The sequence below is a fragment of the Hemibagrus wyckioides genome, linkage group LG27 (assembly GCF_019097595.1).
Source record: "Hemibagrus wyckioides isolate EC202008001 linkage group LG27, SWU_Hwy_1.0, whole genome shotgun sequence".
NCBI classification, from domain to species: domain Eukaryota; kingdom Metazoa; phylum Chordata; class Actinopteri; order Siluriformes; family Bagridae; genus Hemibagrus; species Hemibagrus wyckioides.
The window spans coordinates 4,415,583-4,425,000 of NC_080736.1; positions in this window are offsets into that span (position 1 = coordinate 4,415,583).

The following is a 9,418-nucleotide window of genomic DNA, read 5'->3' on the forward strand; positions in this document are numbered from 1 at the left end:
TAACAGCCACATGTAGGCTATATAAATGATATTTTCAGCTTTTTTTTAGGCTACACTGTTAGCAACAGAAGTAAAGAAATTAGGTTAGTTAGGAAATTCACTTCTCCACAGAGCAAGGACTGTATTTAGCTTTAAAAACAACAACAACAAAATAATTAACACTAAGAAGATTGTGATGCAGAAACGCTATTAAAGCAAAATTAGAAAATAATAAACACATTCTCTGTATAGTTTTATGAGTGTAGAATTGGCATCATCTAGTCTGAATTTACTTTAGAAAGGATATTCTTTGGTGTTACCCAAATGAGAACAAGGTTTTCTTTTGAGTCTGGTTCCTCTCAAGGTTTCTTCCTCTCACCATCTAAAGGAAGGTTTTTCTCGTCTCAGGCTTGCTCATTAGCGATAAATACAAATACATTTAAATATAAGTCTAATATTAATCTTATTATAAACTTATTGTTCTATATGTCTTATCTTCTGTAAAGCTGCTTTGAGACAAGGTTAAAAGCGCTAGACAAATAAAATTGAATTGAATTAAATTGAATTGTGTTTAGCCTAACAAATTACACCTCACTGCTTTCCTTGGCATCTTCCTAGCTACTTTTTCCACCTCCCTGACTAGACAACATCCCCGAAAATGAATGTGTTTGTCTGCTAAGGCATGTAACCCTCTAGTATGACTGATGCTCTGTAATCGGATCTAGCTATTTACGACGAATCTGATGCCTGGTGGTAGTTTTGGCTTTGAGTTGCTTAATAAAAAATTGTCCTTCGAGGCAGTTCTGACTCTTAAGACTTCTTTATCTCGTCTTTTAAAACTTATCCTTGACGAGAAGAATGTTAGAACGGATTTGACTTTTGGATGACGTTCTTAAGTATCTCTTTACTTTAGTCATTTGGAAGCAAACAAAAAAAAATAAATAACAGCGTAGAGGGAAGTGCACTTTCTCCTAACCTTCCTGCCACTAAACTTTTCCATTTCACCTCTAACACACCGGAGGACAGCTTTTACAAGCTGAAGGCTCGTTGCCCGTGAGCTACCGAGGGCGACTGTAGCCTTTTTTTTTTCCCCACCTTTGTGAATTCAATACAGGTCTACTTCAATTAATTAGTTCTAAATAAATAATGCGTGAGCAACCCTATTTAGAGATTTTATTCTCCAGACATAAAAGCCATTCATTATAACACTCATTCTGAGTGAAGCTGATAAGGGGCGGTAAGTGCAAGTCCCAACTCGTATGCGAGCGTTATAAATAAATAAGTAAATAAATAAATAAATAAATAAATACCTGAATACCAGGTCATGTGACCCAGACAAAGATAAACAGCTCTGGATCACGGTCAGATATCGTTTCTTCATGGCGGTGCATCAAAAATCGATAGAAAAATGCAGTTTGGAAGAGAATAATGAAAAGAAAGCACTCGGTGAGGTTTTGAATCCATCTTGCTTGTTTGTGAGGGGCCGGGCAGACAGGTGAGATTTGCCCTTATTACCAATGTCAGCGATTCGATTAGGCAGCAGGAAAGCAAATTATTCCAATGAACTTGTGATTAATCCGGCGAGGTCTATTCACTAATGTAGCTGAATGCATTAGAGCTATAAGTTAATGGGGACAGGACATCAATTGAAATACAAATGAACCATGTTTGCATTGGACGCTTTATTGACTGCTGTAACAAAACGAATTACGAATAGTAATCTACTTATGAAGCGCCTGGTGGGATGAAACATCGTTCGGAACATATCAAGGTACAAGGTAGACGGCACAAGCAAATAAGAAGCCTTTATGAGTGGAATCTTTTATTCTAAGCAGGGATGAGTTTCCTGTGAGAATCTGCCTCCGTTCCCACACTTTCAGAGTCCCTGTCATTACCGGCTGTCAGTCACATGGTTCGAGAAGGAACTCAGAGTTTTTCATGGACTCTGTGGTCTGGATCTCACGATCTCCGAGGACTTGGAAATGTGCCACCTCGACCTAGATCCTTCTCTCCGCTTGGGGTAGATGTCCCTCAGGACTTCCACCTCCCAGCACCTCCACCTCCAGCCCTGCCGATCAAAGTTAGCGTGCTAATCCTCGCTTTGTTCTGCAACACACATGGACATGAAAGTGCACTTCTGAGGATTGCTCTCGTCCGGCCCCTCCGGTCCGGAGAGCGCCGTCTTATCAATAATACTGCGCTCCTAACTCCGGGCTTAGTAGCAGGGAAAACCGACGCAAACCGACAGTAATCTTTCTGGTCTGTTCTTCTCTGCAGTCCCAGTGGTAATGATGCTTTTGCCAGCCTGTCTAATACCATCTAGTAAGTGATTTTTTTTAGAGATGGAAGGAGGGAGATGGATGAGGGGAAGCAGCACTTTTTATTTGATGTTTTGATCAGGGATTGTTCTGGAGAAGAGTGGGATTATTGACTTGCTGAGTGCTGTCAGATGTGGGAGATCTTTGAACGGCGCAGTAAAGAAGTGCGTCTTCTTCTGTGCCGCTGAACTGCTCGTGAACTCCTCGGCGAAGCACCTGAATCCATTGTAATAAGCGAGTCTGGCTTTCAACACCTGCTTCCTTCACACAGCTACAGAAATACTTACACGCAGTTTTCACACATGTAACATGATTACGTTTAGCATCAGGGTTATACGCGGGGTCTCACGTGAGGCGTGTACGAATTTAGATGAACAAATGCATTTCACTGGTCTTACACCGCTCAGGCATAATATTATGACCACAGATAGGTGAAGAGAATAATACTGATTATCTCCTCATCATGGCACTTGTTAGTGGGTGGGATATATTAGGCAGCAAGTGAACATTTTGGAAAAATGGGCAAGCGTAAGGATTTGAGTGAGTTTGTGGGGTGTTCCCGGTCTGCTGTGGTCAGTACCTATCAAAAGTGGTCTGCCCAAGGGTGCCCAAGGCTTACTGATACATGTGAGGATCCAAAAGACGAGCTACTGTTGCTCGAATTGCTGAAAAAGTGCATTGCAGTTTGTTGCTTATGGTGCTGCAAAGCCGCAGACCAGTCAGGGTGCCCATGCTGACCCCTGTGCGCTGCTGAAAGTGCCAACAATGGGCACGTGAGCATCAGGACTGGACCATGGAGCAATGGAAGAAAGTGGCCTGTTCTGATGAATCATGTTTTCTTTTACATCACGTGGATGGTCGGGTGCGTGTGCGTCTCTTACCTGGGGAACACATGGCACCAGGATGCACTATGGGAAGAAGGCAAGCTGGTGGATGCAGTGTCATGCTTTGGGAAATGTTCTGCTGGGAAAACTTGGGTCCTGCCATCCATGTGGATGTTACTTTAACACGTACCACCTACCTATGCATTGCTGCAGACCATGTACACTCTTTCTGTATCACTGTATTCCCTGATGGCTGTGGCCTCTTTCAGCAGCAAAAATGGTTCAGGAATGGATTGATGAGCACAATAATGAAATTGAGGTGTTGAGGTGTTTGTTGTCTAAATTCCCCAGGTCGAGCATCTGTGGGATGTGCTGGACAAACAAGATCCATGGAGGCCTTAAATTATCTGCTGCTAACATCTTGGTCCCAGATACCACAGCACACCTTAGGGATCTAGTGGAGTCCATGCCTCGAAGGGTCAGGGCTGTTTTGGTAGCATTTGTACGAGATTGTGAAATAATCAATTATACAAATCAGACAATTATGTCACAATTCACATGATCACATACAGGTCAAGATATCCAGTTAACGATGTTCAGCTCGAACATCAGAACAAGGACGTGTCAATTTTAAATGTTCTCAGAAACTGCAAATCGTCTGGGATTAGCGAGACAGCAGACTCTGGAGTTTACACTCGAATGCAATAATCAAACAAATAATCCAGGCTGATTCAAGTTGATAAAAAGGCTAACACAAATAGCCACTCTTTACAACCATGCTGAGGTGAAAAAGCATCTCAGAACGCACAAAACACCAAGAGTTCAAGACATAGAAGAACATCACACCTGGTTCCTCTCTTGTCAGCCAAGACCAGAAATCTGAGCAGCTCTTAGTTACAAATCTTCATTATCCAGCCCAAGATCTGCTTTAGAGTAACAAGAAACATCGTCTGTAATAAGACCCTTCAGAGAAACAATCTCTTCTGAAGCTGGATCTTAATAAGGGTTAACGTTAGGTATTGCTAAGGCATGAGAATTCTTCTGATCTGGACAGATGAGCAAATAAATTCTCTGCTCTTTTACCACATGAGACTTTATTCATGAAAATGTAATCAGGAAGTCGGGAAATAAGGAAGACATCTGCTTTCAGATGTTCCATATCCGGGAAGGGGAGGGGAGGGTGTCGGGTTTTGTGTGTGTGTGTGTGTGTATGTGTGGTAAATTGTTTGTTCGAGCTTCTGGGGTGTTAGAAGAGTTGTGATAGCGACAGTGGCCATAAGGGAGGGCATTGGAGGTGTGTGTGTGTGTGTGTGTGTGTGTGTCTGTGTGGATAATGTAAAAGGCAGATGGGCATCTCCTGGGAGACCAAAAGATATTCAAACAGATGGTCCAATTGCTTTTTATTTATGTGTTGCACTCACTGTGGCAGACACACACACACACACACACACACACAGCCAAGCCCAGTGGTATGATGGATCATTATCGTGTGCAGTGTATAAACCAATATGCTTTTAAATCAGGATTACAAAAATTTAAAAACCACAGTGGGGCAGAAAGAGAGTAATAACTCCAAGTGCGCTGACAGGACAGAGACTCCACCGCCATGCTAATACGAATAAACCACGTTACACCCAATCCGCTCGCTCTATTAACCTGTCAATCAAACCCTGAACAGGTTGAGAAGAAGGATTGACATGTGGAACAGCAGAGAGGAAAGTAACATGGATGAAAAGAGACAGAGAGAAGAAGTTCTGGTATCCGGCCAAGTGGATGCAATGAAACTGAAAGAAAAGAAATATATTTAAATTACATGAGTTCAGAAATCTACAGAATAATAAACTACATAAGTGATAGTGGCTGTTAAAATGCCATGTGTTTCTAAGAGCTTGGTGCTAAATGCAGCATATTGAGGCTTTAATGCAGTTATTAATAAAACGATGTGGAGGTGAGAATTGTCGCCCTGGGTCTCATGAATTCACTCATAACTTCAATAAAACTAATCTATCACCTCACTTAATATCACAGATTTAGCTGAAAAGGATTTCCTAGCAGATGTTTGTTTATGGTGTTTTAAAAAAAATCCTCTTTCTGACTCTTAAGACTTCTTTATCTTGTCTTTAAGGTCTTTTCAGGATTTCTCAAAGTTTCTGAAGGGATTGTTTTGGCCAAAATGCTTGATTTTTCTGCTTTATTTATTTATTTATTTATTTATTTACAAAAAAGTATTAGATTTCTCATATGATACAAAAGTTTATCTATTACAATTAATTCATCACACTATAGTTTCCTTATTTCTTTTTACCAGAGGAATTTCTGTATAAAAGTCTCTCTAGAGTCGTCTGACACTGAAATCCAGCCATGTCCTAAATTATATTAAAAAAGTACAAAACTCTGTCCTGAAAAAAAATAAAAATAAATAAATAAATAAAACGTAATGACTGAGAAAAATCTTTGACAGTGAAGAGTCCTTCTATAAAATAAATAAATAAATAAATAAATAAATAAATAAATAAATAAATAAATAAATAAATAGTCTCACTGAAAATGTTTTACTTTCAATTTTTACTTTTTCCCTTTGTTTAGTAAATAGAAATTTTTGTATCTGTATTATTATTTTTTTATAATCCAGTTGTTATTATATTATATCTGACAAAATTAGCTGTTACCATATTATATTTTTGTACTATATTATTATATCTATATACTATATTATATCTGACAATATTATCAGAATTATCCAATCAGAATCGAGAATTCAGCAAGAACATTAGACACACAAGAACAGTAAATAAATAAATAAATAAATAAATAAATAAATAAATAATAAGCTAGTACATTTCTTTTGAAATGAACAAAGAGCTGCTAAATCAGCAAATTTATAGTTAAACATACAAAAATATTCAGCTACATGTTTTAATTTTTTTTATTGTTGTTTATATATTATTTTTTAGCGTAAATATAAGACATCATTGCTGCATTGTAATATGTTATGAATTAAAAATACATCCTGAACAACATAAAATCTACGGTTGATACTACAGTCTTACTCTGTGATGGCTCAGGTGTCATGAGCAGTGTGTCCTCACCAAATTTGCCACAGTCTCTCATATGTGTGTGTGTGTGTGTGTGTGTGTGTGCATGCACAAAGGAAGAAAGAGGATGGTCATCATTTTTTCTGACCTGGTCAGCTTTAATTCTCCCTCCATAGACACAGACAGATTGGGTAATATGGAGCCTTCACATCCGTGTAGGTTAACTCTGTTAATGGCAACCACACACACACACACACACACACAGAGAAGGCTAAGGCCTCCCCAGGAGCAGATATTACACTGTCTCTCTGTCCCTATGTCTCTCATAAGAGAACTCCGATACTAACTCACTTGCCTGCAGTTAGATTATAGCTCTGAGCCACACGCTTACATCTTTTACTCCGAATTGTTCATCTCCTGTACAAAGAGCGTCAGAACAATTCGACGGAGGATATGTCGCTGTAATGCATTTCCTAAAAACAGAGCAGACCAGGACAAAAGCATTTTTTAGAAGAGTAAAGTGCGAAGACAGCAATGCACAGTGTGACAGTCTGCTTGTTGTTTATGTTTAGATTTATAAGATTCATTTCTAAGGTTTTCAGGTCAATTCTTACGACCACCAGTGCTCTCAAGGAAAGTCTCTATATTTTAACCTCCTAGTGGTTTCAAATTATTTTAAAAGATGGCATTATTTGTAAAATGAGCATTAATTGCGTGCTATAAATTTGACCTGATGCTAAAACAGCCGATATCCTTCTCGTAATGTTATTGTTCAGCAGGTGCTGTAAAATGCCTATGTCTGTTTTCATTTATTGATGCATTGATTTATTTATCACTAGGTACCGGAGCCATTGTTATAGGTTTTTCAGATTGTAAAAGGTCAAAGCAAGGTCAAATTGCTGAAATAGTTCCTCAATAGCTTCCCTTATGTGTGAAAACCATTTTAAAGGGGACTCGTATTAGTGTATGTAATGTTACTGTTTTAGGATGTGTGAAAAACAGGACCGTCAAAAAGCCACCATTTTCTCCAAGGCCTACAAAGATGAAGGATGGATGGATATTGGATTTATTTATTTATTTGTTTGTTTGTTTGTTTGTTTGTTTGTTTGTTTTGTCTGTAATTCAGTTTGCATTCACACATCTAATAAATAAATAAATAAATAAATAAATAAATAAATAAATATTTGTATTATTACAATATATTTAAATATAAACATATGGAGTTTTTATACACACTAAAACCCCAGGACAATGCAACATGAGTTCAAGTCTTCTTGGAAAGCTCATATTTACAGATTGGGAAGTCGTAATTACGACATCAGGTGCATTCAAGTCACTGTAATCAGAGCAAGATGGGGGTGAACCTTCTTTTAAGTAACTACACAAAAAATACAGTAAGGTTTTTGTTTATTTATTGCATATTATATCATAATCGATCCATTTATCTCTCCGACTGTCAAGCACTTTTCAATAACTGAAAATAACTGGATTGCAATTTCAACAAAATTGCCATCAAACTTCTAAACAGACATCCACAGCTGTCCACTCATTCTACATGATTCAATGCACCATAATACCAAAATAATATAATGATGAATATACAAAAGGACCCATTTAGACACCAGTCAGTAAGTAAACGACAAAATCTTACACTTAGTAAATTTATGACCAGTTTGACCAAACCGTTGAGCAGCAATGATGCTCACGTTTACCTCATTTTCAATGTCTGAGATACGGCATGGTGTGACAAACAGGGGTCTATCAGAAGGTCAGAGACTCTGTGGTCTGAAATATCAATGATTCATTTTCTCTTTCTCATTTTCAAAGTCTCTGATAATAGATTCAGCTCCAAACAGATGATTAATGAGTTCATTCTTATCGTTTATATAGTAAGAACTTTCCACAAGGACTGGGAAAATGGTTTATATGTATGTATGTATATATAAAATCTTTAACTACAGAAATAAAGCTGTTTTTAAGTTTATTATATTTTTTATATCATTATTATTTCATATTATTGCGGGTATAACTTTATAATGTTTTAAAATATGTCATGATTTAATAAATAAAAAAAATCATTGTTTTGTTTGTGTGTGTGTGTGTGTGAGTGTGTGTGTGTGTGTGTCTGTGTGTCTGCATTCCATCATGTAACAGCACAGCCAACTTAATCACGCACTAACAGACCTACACTCTGTGTGTGTGTGTGTGGGTGGGTGGGTGGTTGGAGGGGTGAATGTACTGGAATATTTCAGGAGTAATATCCTGCCCCCAGGTCATATTAGCGATGGCAGAACACGCTCCTGTCCGCCCTCCTGCTCCTTTCCTCATGGCCAAAATGAAAAGCAAATATTAATAACACACACTATCTAGGGCGGTGTGTTGTTGTGCCGGACGCTGATGGACAGATCCTCATTACGCAGCACTATTACAGTCATATACAGCAAAATCGAAAAGATCTCCCTCTTACAGTCCAGACACGCTGCAGACACCCAGCTGGAGCTCAGAGGAATGATCTCAGCGTGAAGAATTTCTATAGTCAAAGTCAAGGAACCTCAATAAGCATAAAGGTAAACAATACATTTGTTGATCCAGGAAATAAATCAGTAGCAGAATGGTGTGATGCAGCAGAGAGCATCACCAGTAAATCCTGAAGAGTTTTATTCCTCTTTATACCACAATGATTTTGTCATCATGACATTTTTTATCCATTTATTGATACAGTTAATTGTTGTCATTCATCCACAAACATTTTTTTTTCTTCACCTCAGTACACAAACTTCTTTTTATTTATTTATTACATTATGACACACTATATTTATACATATATATATATATATATATATATATATATATATATATATATATATATATACTTTGTTCAACATTAAATGTCAAATAAGCTATGATTTAGCTAATAAAATATTTTCATTAATGACTAACCATTATGACGGTCATTTCATTGGTCAGGATATACATCTTTTCATTCATGTATGTGTCAAAAATGTCAAATTTTAAATCACCCACCTTGAAGTTTCAACATGTCCACATAAATAAATAAATAAATAAATAAATAAATGAATAAACATTAAATACATTTCCTGTAAAAACACACACACACACACACACACACACACACAGGAAAAGTTACCAAAAGTTAGATTTTTGTCTATTTTTTCTTTTTTTTCTTTGTCTTTTCTTCTTTTCTTTTCTTTTCTTTTGTCTTTTCTCTATGTGAATCAGCTGCATATCATAACGTTGTTGT